The sequence below is a fragment of the Corvus moneduloides genome, chromosome 1, assembly GCF_009650955.1.
Source record: "Corvus moneduloides isolate bCorMon1 chromosome 1, bCorMon1.pri, whole genome shotgun sequence".
Classification (NCBI taxonomy): Eukaryota; Metazoa; Chordata; class Aves; order Passeriformes; family Corvidae; genus Corvus; species Corvus moneduloides.
The window spans coordinates 110,959,963-110,972,243 of NC_045476.1; the positions used below are offsets into that span (position 1 = coordinate 110,959,963).

The 12,281-nt window shown below is 37.6% G+C and overlaps 1 protein-coding gene across 13 annotated transcripts in view; it reads right to left on the reverse strand.

The window, feature by feature from the left end:
- The window catches only part of PTPRM (protein tyrosine phosphatase receptor type M), a 453,822-nt gene that overhangs the window by 166,262 nt on the left and 275,279 nt on the right, over positions 1-12,281 (reverse strand). The window lies entirely within an intron of this gene.

The following is a 12,281-nucleotide window of genomic DNA, read 5'->3' on the forward strand; positions in this document are numbered from 1 at the left end:
TCCATTTTGTTCCCTACTTTGAAAGCCCCAGTGATAATATTTTTAAGTAGTACCTACAAAACATCTGAAGATAGTATTTCACTTTTTTACTCTCAGACCTATTCCATTAACTTTTTCTTAATATTGGAATCTCCTCTGAAGTTTAGTCATTACTCTGACAGTTCATGGCATCTTACTTCCTCTTCAGAATGAGAACTGAATTATATTCTAGTTGCTAATATTTAGTGTCTGCCAGAGTTTGAATTCTTAAATGACTTTGTGCAGCTAAATTTCTATTTCCACACAATGGGTTAGAAGACTAGGTAAAAAAAATCCCTCCTCTCTCTTTGAAGAATTTCTAGCTCTGCCACTTCCTTTGGTGGAAAATTTCCCTTTCCTTTCTCACTCAGAAGGCACAAGTATCATGTTATCATCAACCTCAAAACTTCATAAAGAATAATCTCTTGTAGGTAGCTTATGGATAGAAAAGGGTGCAACAGAACTACTTTTCACTAAAATGAAAGCTAAGCTGAAGGAACTATGTAAGCAAAATAATCATTCTTTTTACCTTATATGCAACCACGATTGTTTTTCAAGAACAATGAAAATGTTTTCCAGTAAAAGAAATGGACCTCTACCAAACTGAATAAACACTCTCTCTCCTTCTCTCTTTGTAAATGAACGTTTGGACTTGCTTTTCAGTATTTCTTTCCCCCAAAAAATGTTCTTAGAAATGACTGACCATTTTACAGAATAGAATGACCAATAAAATAACATTGGCTCAACAGTCTAGGAGCTGCTGGTTGTACTTACAAAGAGGGGGGTAAGATTAAAGCTGTTACTAGCAAAACTAGCTAAAGATTGTTTTGTCTAAAGCAGTCTTTAAAAAATGCAGATGTTTCTTCTTCTATTTGAGTCAACAAATAATCCCTTCCATTACTTAGCTAGACCAGTTTCATTTTATTTCTCCCACTCCAGGCTGACCATAGCGCCTGCCTTTTGTACTTCCTTTCTGTAGCTTTACACTCTCAAAAGGTACTTGGTTGGTAAGACACTTGCAAGCCTTTCCAACTGCATTTCATCCACAGGTATTCCAGTGACTGATGTAATAGCTAACCTTACAAGGCTTTAAAGTAACAATACAGTTAGTTCAGATCATCTTATTTTCCAGTCAAACTTGAAATTAACTTTTGAGTTAGTAACTACCCTGTGATTTTTTTTATGCAGGCAGTGAGATTCAACTATCACATCTCAGCACCTACTTTTGAGTTATTTCATAGAGTGAGTCAGGAAAATGAAACATTATATCCCTGTGTGACAGTTGCACTGTGATTAGGTGGCAGAAATCATGCAAAATGGTGCAAGGCAGAAGGGAGGCAGAGAGATATGATGCTTCCTCGGAACACCCATCACTAGGATCCTATTGTCCCTGCCACAAAGCGAGAAGACTGAAAAGATCAGAGAACTTGGCTTTAAAGACTCTGCCCACGCTCTCCAAGGACAACACGAATTACAGAGGCTACTATCATTATTACTCTCTATTATTTGTATGATAGTAGGAGCTAGAAGCTGTAAATCAGACTGGGAGCCCCACTGTGCTAAGAACAGAGCAGGCACACAGCTAGGCAATCTTTGCCACTAGAAGCACACTACCTAGCTGAGCTAGGCTGTAATAGGCAGGTGTAGCAATCACAGGGGGAAGGGGGAGGCAAAAATCCCTAAGAAGATGCATTTGCAACACCCAAATAATTCTATCCTTCTTGCTCTTTTAGCTAGCTGGCATCACTCAGCATTTTCAGTTAGTGCCACAGTAAAAACAGATCTTCCGGAGTGATTTGAGGGACAGACTTTTTGTTTTTATTGATAATGTTGTTTGGGGTGTTTCAAGGAAGAAAGCAACACAGAAGTTCATAAACATAAAGGTAGGAAAAGCAGAGTTGCCAAAGTAAAGGGCTGGGATAAAAGGCAGTATGACAAAGTAAGGAAAAACACTAATATGTCTGAGCTAGTATGAAAAGAGATGCTCCACAAAGGTAGGTCCTTATAAATGTCAAATGACCAACAGGAAACACAATCCTGTATTACAAACTGCAAAACACACTGCAACAGGGCAGCAGTACAAAATGTCCTGTTTCCTCCAGAAACTTCCTCAGCATTTCTCCCCCCATCTCACCCACGGCTGCAGAAAATGGTACCCTCATTTATAAATCTGCAGCAGCAGCATTACTGATGCTGAGAGAGACAAGCCAGTCCGACGCTTTTATTTGAGTTTCAAGTTCATTCCAGATGCCAGGATTTGAGCCTGTCTTGGAAAAGACCCAAAACACATACAGATCTGTAGATGAAATGAATTACCACCCCAGCTCTTCTGTTTATACTGTAAGTGACTGGCATTCAGTCCTCATCTGCTAGCCAGCATGTATTCTGCTAACAAAGTCTTTGTTTAATTACTCCTGGTAGAACTCCAGCTAGGAGAGTTCGTTCTCCCTTGCCATCCTCATTGCTAGCTTTCCAATCAGTGCTCCTCGTTCTCCTTCAAAAATGCAGGTTTTTGTCCATACGGTAGAAGTTACAAGGTGTCGTTGGGCAGGGTACACTTTGTGCCAGAAGGTGGTTTTGATCAGCATTTTTTCAGTTTTCTCTCTCTACCCCATGTCTTGAATATATTAGTTTTGCAAATGTCGCAAGAGCAAGGTCTGTTTACTTCTCTTTCTACGTATCTTTTCCTTTCTGTTCCTGGTTTCTTTTGGAAATGCTCATGTATAAACTGCTTTTCCTACATGGCAGAGACTATGTTTTCCTCCTGTTTTGCCAAGCATAGGAGCCATTTAAGTGTTGAAATCAACATAGCCTGATTTTCCCTCCTATGATGTGCTCACCAACCTATTTTTTTAAAGTCTGGGAAAGAGGGCAAGCAGCACTTACATTTTAGCAGGAGAGTATTTTCTTTGCAATTTATGATCATTGTCACAATACATAACTGCTATGTACAGATCCTCTTAAAAAAAGTTTTCTGTACTTCCATAGGATAACCATGTTGATTTGGTATATTTCTTATTTGGTGATTTTTTAAATGCAGCAAAAAACCAGACTTGTTAGAAGGTCTGTGGCAAGAAGGGAGTATCAAAATAAGGCTCTGCCATGTAACAATAGTTATGAATTATTAATTTTGTTTGTGATATTCTTTAGGAAAATGTAAATATACATGACAAAGAACTGCATGAAAAGACATGCAAAGAACTACTTCACTGATGAATACAACTCATTTAACTGACTATCAAATGAACTGTGTCTCTCACTGGTGGATGATTCATGTTGGTGCATGTGAGCAGAAAGACTTTTTTGGTTAAACATCAGCATTTCTGGTTGTCAGGAGTAACAGCATACTTTACATAACATGCCCAAAACAAATGAAGTTCCCAGTTTGGCACATATCTTTTGGTCTCATCCCAATCTATTTTTAACAGGATTTTAATCCAGACTATTTAGACTGGATTTTTTCTGGAGACTGTGGTTTTTTTTAAAAAAAGACTTAAAAAAAGCAAGCAAGTCTTGATGAACAGCTTATTTCCTCCTTTGAAATGAAGCCACCAACCTTTCTGCTAGCCCTTCTTTGCCTTTTTCTTTTAATCAAAGAAATTTAAATAATTAAAATTCATAAAAATTTTCCTCTCTAGTGGGCACCCAAGGAGTTGGAAGACCTCATTTATTCTGGAAAAAAGTGTAATCCTTCACACTTTAATAGCACTGAGATCATTAAGGGATGTTTAAAGCACACTCAATAGCTATACCACAACCAGAAATTATTAACAAGTTCTGAATATACAGACACAGTGTATCTCCTTCTTGGAAATAAATAATTTACTAAGAAAAAAATATATAAAGTCTTTGGAACTTTAAGCTTTCAAATGGCCCAAAAGGGTACTCCCACACACTTCAGTCTATTTTGTGAAGGAAAAAGGGTGGTTACATATTTATAAGTATTCACTATCTCTGGCCAAAGAAGCAGCCACAGTGGTGCACATCACAGACCTCTATGCCAAAACAGGGAAAATTCATGGCAGTGTATCTGAAAACAGACTCCACCACTGAAATAAAAGCTAAAGTCCTCCTGACTTCCGTGGAGAGATGAAACTGGGCTTCTTTACCAATTACTCTCTGACTACACAAACACAACAATGGCCAAATATGATGAGACACAAATTTCTAATCAAGGTTGACTGAGCAGTAATGAGAATATACTTGTATCAAATTAGCTGTATGCATGCAGGTCTCATACTGAATAAGGATGAAGAGGTCTGAGAAGAGAGGCTGAAAAGTTTCGGCGAGGGTTGAAACTTTAGGTGTCTCCCTACTTTGAAATACATGGCTTGTTCTCAGCTGATGCTCTGTGAAACAGGCCCCACTTGCAGGCATTGGAAGTGCAATTGCATCTTATAGCCCTGACTTCTGTGAACAAGAAGTCAAAGAGGTACATAACGTACAACAAGGGTAGCCTTTAGACCTAAACCATTTGATTTTATGGTTTTTGACACAACCTCAAACCAACAGTACTCAGAGTAGAAGAGTACCTCCCTCAAATCAGCTCTAAGGAAATGAAAGCAGACAGTCCAGACTGTCCACACATAACACATCTTCTAAACAAGTCAGCACCACTTTCAGGCCATCCCTAAAGAAGAAGTGGACAATTTATCATCAACCCCACCAAGGATATCTGAGTTTCATCTATTGCTGAAGGAGACTTCTCGTTGACTCTTGTGCTTTCAACACCAGATCTACTCCTGAAAGTATACTGAGACGTGACAAGAAATACCAGACGTCACTGAAAATTCATTTCAGCTATTTCTGAGAAACCGGAAAGATATGAAGCCTGAAGAGGAGTCTGTCCTCTTCAGGGGAGATAAAATGTGGTTTTCTAGTACTCAACTGGCCTCCACCAAGCAGGGAAGACACTAAATCAGATCACTGTAATGTTTCTGGAGCTGACCTACTTAGGGTGAAACTCAGCTACAGAACTAGATGCTTTTGTCCTGGACAAACGCAGCTGTTTCATTTTTCATCCCTGAATGCAAGGGATCCCATCCAGCACAGGAACAAAGCAACCTGAAGCTATGGGTAAGAAGCAGTAGAATGGGGTATCACCCTCTAATATTGCTGTCAGCCAAGGACTTGAGCAGAAGAACACTAATGAACAAATGGAAAGTCAGTGAAGGCATGGGTTACTTTGCCGTTAGGAGGAGGGGGGCAGAGGATAATGCAGTATCCCTGTGGGAGGTCTGAACATCCATGGATGTTTTGGCCTGTGCTGCCACTGGCTCACAGATGAGGTTGACATTCCTGGTGACTTCTACTACCAGCCTCCCTTCACACTGTAATCCTTATGAAGGACTCTTCAGAAGTCCTTCAAAAACAATCACACTTGGAATTTACTTATCATTACTCACTATCCACATATTTTCTTGAAAGAAAGCATAACATAGTTCATTCTACTAAGAAATAAATGGAATTATACGTGTAATGATGCATGCAGAAATAGAAAAATATGTTTGTGATAAATTTATAAAAAGTAGGAAAAAAGATGACTTTTTTCTTTTAAAGCATTTTTTAAAGCATTTCAGAGTCAACACTGTTTTGGGGCAGGAAGGTTGGCTAGTGGAACTGGAAAGGAGAATCAGCACAACAAAGGGAAAATAATCACAGAATTCTGAATCTGTCTTTGTGCCAATACAGTGTAGCAGTTCTTCTGTTCACATTTCAGAAATGTCTACAGTATTGCCATTAAAAAACCTAGTCAGACTGAAATAATGTTGAATGCACCGATATTCTACTACAGGGACAAGAACAGACTAGGCCTCCTCTGAGTAGTTATCACTGAACTACATTTTGTTTTTCATACGCTGCCTGGAGGTTTTACGGGTTAAAGGAAAATCTCCACTTGTCCTATTTGATTAAGAATGCCTCAAACAGTCATTTTTATCATCAGCTCTTTTCACTTTTAATTATTGACACATTTACTCATAACCAGAAGTGGTCTAATTCAATGACAGCACACTGAAAAGTGCAATTATTTTGCTTCAAAAAGGTTTATAGAATACTTTGTTTGCTTCTGACCAACTAGAATTTACTATTTTCCCTCTGTTTCACTTTGTGCTTCCAATGTGAACTCAAAAGATGAAACAGAACCTGATAGTACTTATTTCTCCTCTTGACAGCTTAAAACCATACAAGACACCAACTTCTGCTCACTTTTATGGAAAACTTTCATTTACACGGGAATTTTCTATGTACACAAAAACTTCTTAGTGCTCAGCACTAACAGACAATCAGATGAAGGGAAGAAAATGAAAATTAAATTTTTTGAAAAACAGACTTGAAAATGGACACATATACCTGAATGCCTTTCTCAGAGCTCTAAAATCATTGGTTCTTGTAGTCAAACTCCCATTACAGCAGAAAAGAATATTTTTTGTTCTGAAACAGAAATTTTCTGTTTTGAAACGTCTGAAGAGAGAGGTGTTAAAGACTCATCAGTAACTACAGTTGTGGCTTACAGTGTTGAATTGTTACTACAAGGAGACAAATGTGGCCTAGATATTTATTAAGATTTCAGTTATTTCAAGGAATCTGAATTGCTGAAACATTATTTTACCCAAGACAGTATGTTCTGTAATTTTTGCTTAAAGTTGACAGTATTACTCTCCTCTCTGCTGCACTGCTCTATTTAACTGTCATACATTTGAATTTTCACCTGTACATTAAAACAGAGGCAATCCATATAATATTGCCTTAAATATTTGTTAAACTCTCTGGCGGTACAAACACCAGATTTGCGGATTCCAAGAACTACAGGTTATTTTACCCACAACTGGTGCCATATTTTATTTCAACTTAAAATTCTAATTGCTTAGTCTTTTATGAATACAGTCAATAACTACAGAAACATTGAAATTCACAGGGTTTTTTAGTTACTAATTATATCTCTGAGTTTCTTTGTCCTCCCTTGTCTCTCCTTAATTTTTCATTGTGGTACATACAAAACATGTTCTGCTTCAAATGTAAAAATGAGAGCTGTATTTTTTTTATACAGAAATGAAATAACACACTATATGACACCTATGCTCTAAAAAATACCTATTGGTATTTTCGCTTTGTTTTAGGTTTTCTGCTTCTCTGTACATTGCTGATGTTGAAACATTTGGAAGTAGATGTAATATTGACCAGTACTACACAGATGGCAGAGATTCCTTCAGTTTGTGAAGAATTTATCCTGGTCATTTCATTCATATCATTACTTTCATGACTGGGTTTTATGTTTCCATTCTCTGTAATGAGATTAAGAAAAGTACCCTCTCCCTCCAGACGAACCTCAAACAGCGTCACAGATATCCTGACATGAAGATTACACATTACTAAGAAAATAGATTATTTTTTAAGCTAGGATGAATCAAACAGACCCATCTTTAGTGGCTTTCATTAAATTTGGATGACTGTCTTCATGAAAGAGATATTAGACACTTGGAATCTTATTTTCTCTCAGCTATATACTGCAATTCTCAAACTTCCACATTGGTTTTGTACTTGGGAATATAACACAGCTCCTGCAACAACTGACTATTACCTCTGTGGCAACCAACTTTTCAACTCCTCTGAATAAAAGACAAACTGTCTCTACAGTGGAAAACAGGCCTAATTAGGCTACTTGTCCTTCCTAAAGCATAGGGAAAGGTTGATACTTTCTTCTCGTTCATGGGATCTTCTCCAGCTGTTCCTGTCCCATGTCTGTAACACACTGGCTCTGGCAGTACAGTGCCAGGTGGGCTGAAGAACCCATACCTCCTTGGCCAACCACAAGCACCAATGGCCAGAGCAAAACTGCTGATATGACACCCTGCAGTTTATCCTTCCCATTCTCCTACTTACGCAGGGGAGTTGGAAGGGTCCCACTTCCAGAGAACATTAGAAGAACTATTTATTATTATTACTTTAAAACATTAAGTGGAGTACTTAATACATCTAATAAAATCACACTGATAACCGACTTCTAATCAGCCTGGGTTCTCTATTGTGTACAGATGGCATTTGTATTATGGGTTTTTTCCCCATTTGTGAAATGTTATTAGCATTATTTTTAGACCTTCTTCGTCTTACCGTTTAACTTTAGCTCGTCTTCAGGTGCTCTGTGGAAAATGCACTTATGTTTAAAAGCATAGATGCTGTGGCTGCACTGTCTCACAGAAAACCTGACATTTGACTCTGTAATGTACTAGGGGAAATAAAACAGAGAAAAGGAAACAGCAGCTCCCATGGCACTCCTGTATCCTCTTAACATTTTCTTGTAACTATACTGTTTTATAGATGAAACTGTCACTGCAAAAATGACAAATATAACACATAAAAGAACAAAAATGGGCAATAAATCACAAGTGACACTCCAGCCCATTGAAATGCATTCAGCCAGTGCTGCAGAAAGTAGGAACATTTCCTTGTTTTGCATTCTGCCCAGCTGAGCAAGAGGACCAGAATCCTTGAACAACTGGTACAACAATTGCTGGGGCCATCACGTAAAAACAGGCTTAGAATTTCGCTTTGGAGAGTCAGATCCATTCTCATTCTGCTTTCCTTGTCACTTGACCTTGCAACACTACTGCTCTATGGCTTTGACATTACAGCACACAGGTGCTCATTCTCTCCTGGATAACTATCCACAACTCCCACAAGTTTAAATGTTGTCCAGAAGTATCAAGACAATAACAAACTTCTAAAATGGTGTATTGAACCTGCAGACAGACATATCTGCACAAAGGTTTGTTGTAACAGACAGCACTCCTCTCTCAACTAGGAAATAGTGGGTTCTACACCGCCCAAAATAGCACGTCAAGTTTCAGCACGTCAGAATACATCTAAATCAATGGTGCATGGTTCAGGATGGAGAAAAAATGAATGTGAATGTCTGTCCAGCCCATGTTGGTACACCTCAGATGCACTGTAAAGCACAACAAATGAGGTAAAAAGCAAAACTCCTTCTCAAATTTATGCTGTTGGTTTTGTGTTAATAAACAAACTGTGTTTTCAGTAATGCAGTACAAAACTGGAGTGAATCCCTTGACATAAAAAAAAAATCCATGAAGTTGAGATATAATAAATCAAAGATTTCAGTTTATTTTTTTCACTTTTACAGTGGAATGGCTGAGAACAGAATGTGACCCAGAATACAGCAAAAGATCTTGCTACGTACTGAATGCACATCTGAAGAAATGGGTACATTTTATTACGGTGCTAACTTCATAAGGGAGAAGAAACCAACTGGCATTATTTTACGACTGCTTTTAATTTGTTTATAAAATATGCTGATCATCTAGACCTTAAGGTATGCAGGGTAAAAATAATTTAAGTGTTAAGCTTTTGCCCCTCTCTTTTTAAAAGAAAAAAATCTTCCCAATTGTTAAGTATCAGTTACTTTATAAAACTTCTGACAGATCTTGCTGCATTTGATTTGTATCAAGAATTTCATGTATGAAGAATGTACAATACAGAACTCTCTCTTGCAGCTGGATGTGTAATTAACAATGGGTCGTAAAAAGGGCGTTCTATGGAAATCAGTCTTAATAATATCCAGGGAAGTAGTGGCTGCTCCATTAAATCACAAATGGAAATACTTTAATTTAAATATAAGTAGCTCAGACATATTTCAACAATTAAGAAAATGCCTGAAAGAATGAACACCCTAATCATGATTCCAAGCATGCTATTTTATCAGAATGCAGAGAGAACAAAATATATGAGGGCCAAGTGAATACCAAATATGGCCAATTTAAACCTATTAGATGAAGTGTCTCTTAAGAAATACTGAAACAAACTGCAAATGATTTCAGTCTGTCTCAAAAAGATGGATTTATTAAATTTTAAAGTTAAGATCATACAGTCACATTTGTATGTGAAAAGTTTTTTGATAACATTCTACATAATTTCAACCGTATGTTAAACCATATGTTATGAAAACATGGAGACGGTATCATGAGTACTACTATGCTTCATGCCTTCTTTCCTGGCAGACAGGTGTAAGATAGTTAGATATTCTCCCTGTCTGTTGGAGGACAGGGTCAACTGAGTGGATTTCAAGTTAGTTACTTTTTGTAAGGTAACACTGAAAGCTAAAAACTATCTCCCAAATTTGAATTACTCAGCTACTAAGTTATTGAATCACTGATAATAATGTATTGACTAATAACACTGATTCCCTGTTTTGGCTTCTTAGAGTCAAAATCACACAGCTGCTTCTATACTAGGTTATCTTATGTTATAACTCAAGGACAGCTACACTGTAGGTATTTAAGTGCAACTGAAAGGAAAAGTTCTCTTTGCTACATGCTGCAAAGGCAAACTGGAGTGGCTGTCAAGATATTTAGGGCAACTAGGCAGTAATCCTATAAATGGAAGACCTATTATTTTTATATTAAAAAGGAAGGAGAAAGGAAGGACAAAGAGAAACTAATAATACATTGTTTATAAACTGCACCAGTAAGAGGCAAGATGAGTTGATGATGAGGATGGAGGAAATGAGTGCAAGCAGAACTGGCTTGAAAGCTGAGCTGCATTATCATGATATTTGTGAAGAGGAAGATCTTTCAAATTTGGTAACGATATTCAGGAATGCAGCCAAGATTTTAAATTTCCATTATGCAAGAAGCATCAACTTCCAATGTAAAGAAACTCGAAAATGCCATCCTTGACCTTCCCACTACCAGTTATGTATCCTCCTCAAATGCTAAAAGATGAAAGTAATTTCTTGATCTCAAATGTAATTACTTTGGTTCTGAGCAAAGAAGTGAGGAAAAGGCACTGAACAGAAAATTCTAAGTGAAATTTAACAGTTACAGCTGTAGGGCTTGTGGTAACTACAGTTACAAACAGTCCTATACTTTCACATAAACAAATCCTTTTACATGTAAATCCTTTCCATGGTCTTGAAATTTATAGGAGAAAAATGCAGGGACAACGTGTGTCACTCCCAGCTCCCTCATGTGTGGTCCAGCTTCTATAAACCTCCTTCAAGAAAACCTTTGTGTTTCTCATGGATACTGCAGATCTCACTACTGCTGTACTGCCCTGAAGTTGAAAAGCCTGCCCTAAGGAACTCTAGACAGGATGTCTCTCTAGAAAATCAGGAATTCTTGTTGCTGTCATGGGACAACCATGTGGGCGGGGTGAGGTTTCTGCACTCATTATTGCAGTTGCGGCAAATGAAAAGGAGAAAGATGTTTTCTTTCCTTTTGAGCACAGTCTTTCAAACATGGGATGGGGATGGGAACATGATGACGGGATTTCAAAGGCTTTCTAATACATTTCACAGATAGCCATACATGCTGGTGGCAGGTATAATTTGATGTTTTTCACTATAAAATTAGATTCTGGTAGAACATTTTTATTTTTTTCCATGGAAAAGGAAACGAAGTCACAGATCTGACAGACAACCACAGACTGCCAATGCCACCAGTGACAAAGCAATGAAATACTTTGCCAGCTATCCTATGCTAGCCATGTATCTCTTCTCTCACTGTTAACTACTGTAGCCATCTTATGGAACAGGCATGTCTCCAGGGTTACCTACAGCTACCCAGTTTTGCATTGAAACAAATAAAAAAAGAAAACAAGAAAAACACTTCATTCTCCACATGGAAAAATATGTAAGCTTATTTGAATCCTGTGATGAAAAATCAAAACTTGTTGAAGTTCAAGGCTATGGAAGAGATCCTGTCTCTTCAATGCTTTATTTGAATTGTCAAGTAAAAAAATAACTGAGGTATAAAAATGGATGCAGACACAGCTTCTGCCAAGCAGCAGTAACAAGAACAAGCTACTTCCTGGCATCACATAAGTATGTTATTCTAGTTAGTTCATCTGTTATTACAGAATAAAAGTATACATGCAGCAATTTTGTCTTGGTTGACAAGGTAACTTGGGCATTATGAATCACTCAGCTTTTTTATTGTAACACATATCCCAGAATTAAAAGCTATAGCAGACATGCCACTAATCCTCTTATCTCAAGCTGAATCTGGGTACTGCCTCTTATTGACTGTAGCAGTATCGAGATACCAGACATCTGAACTCGTCCTCATCTCTTAGACACCCTAGTAGCAACATGGTAACAAACATGCTTCCCAAGGAACTATGCCAGTATCCTTCAAAAAAGCAATGATTTTATTATACACTAAAAGCTGATGGACTAGATTTACATCCTCCATTAGATATTTCATCACACTTACTTCAGGTTCTAGAGCTTTTAATGCTCTTTGGTTCTG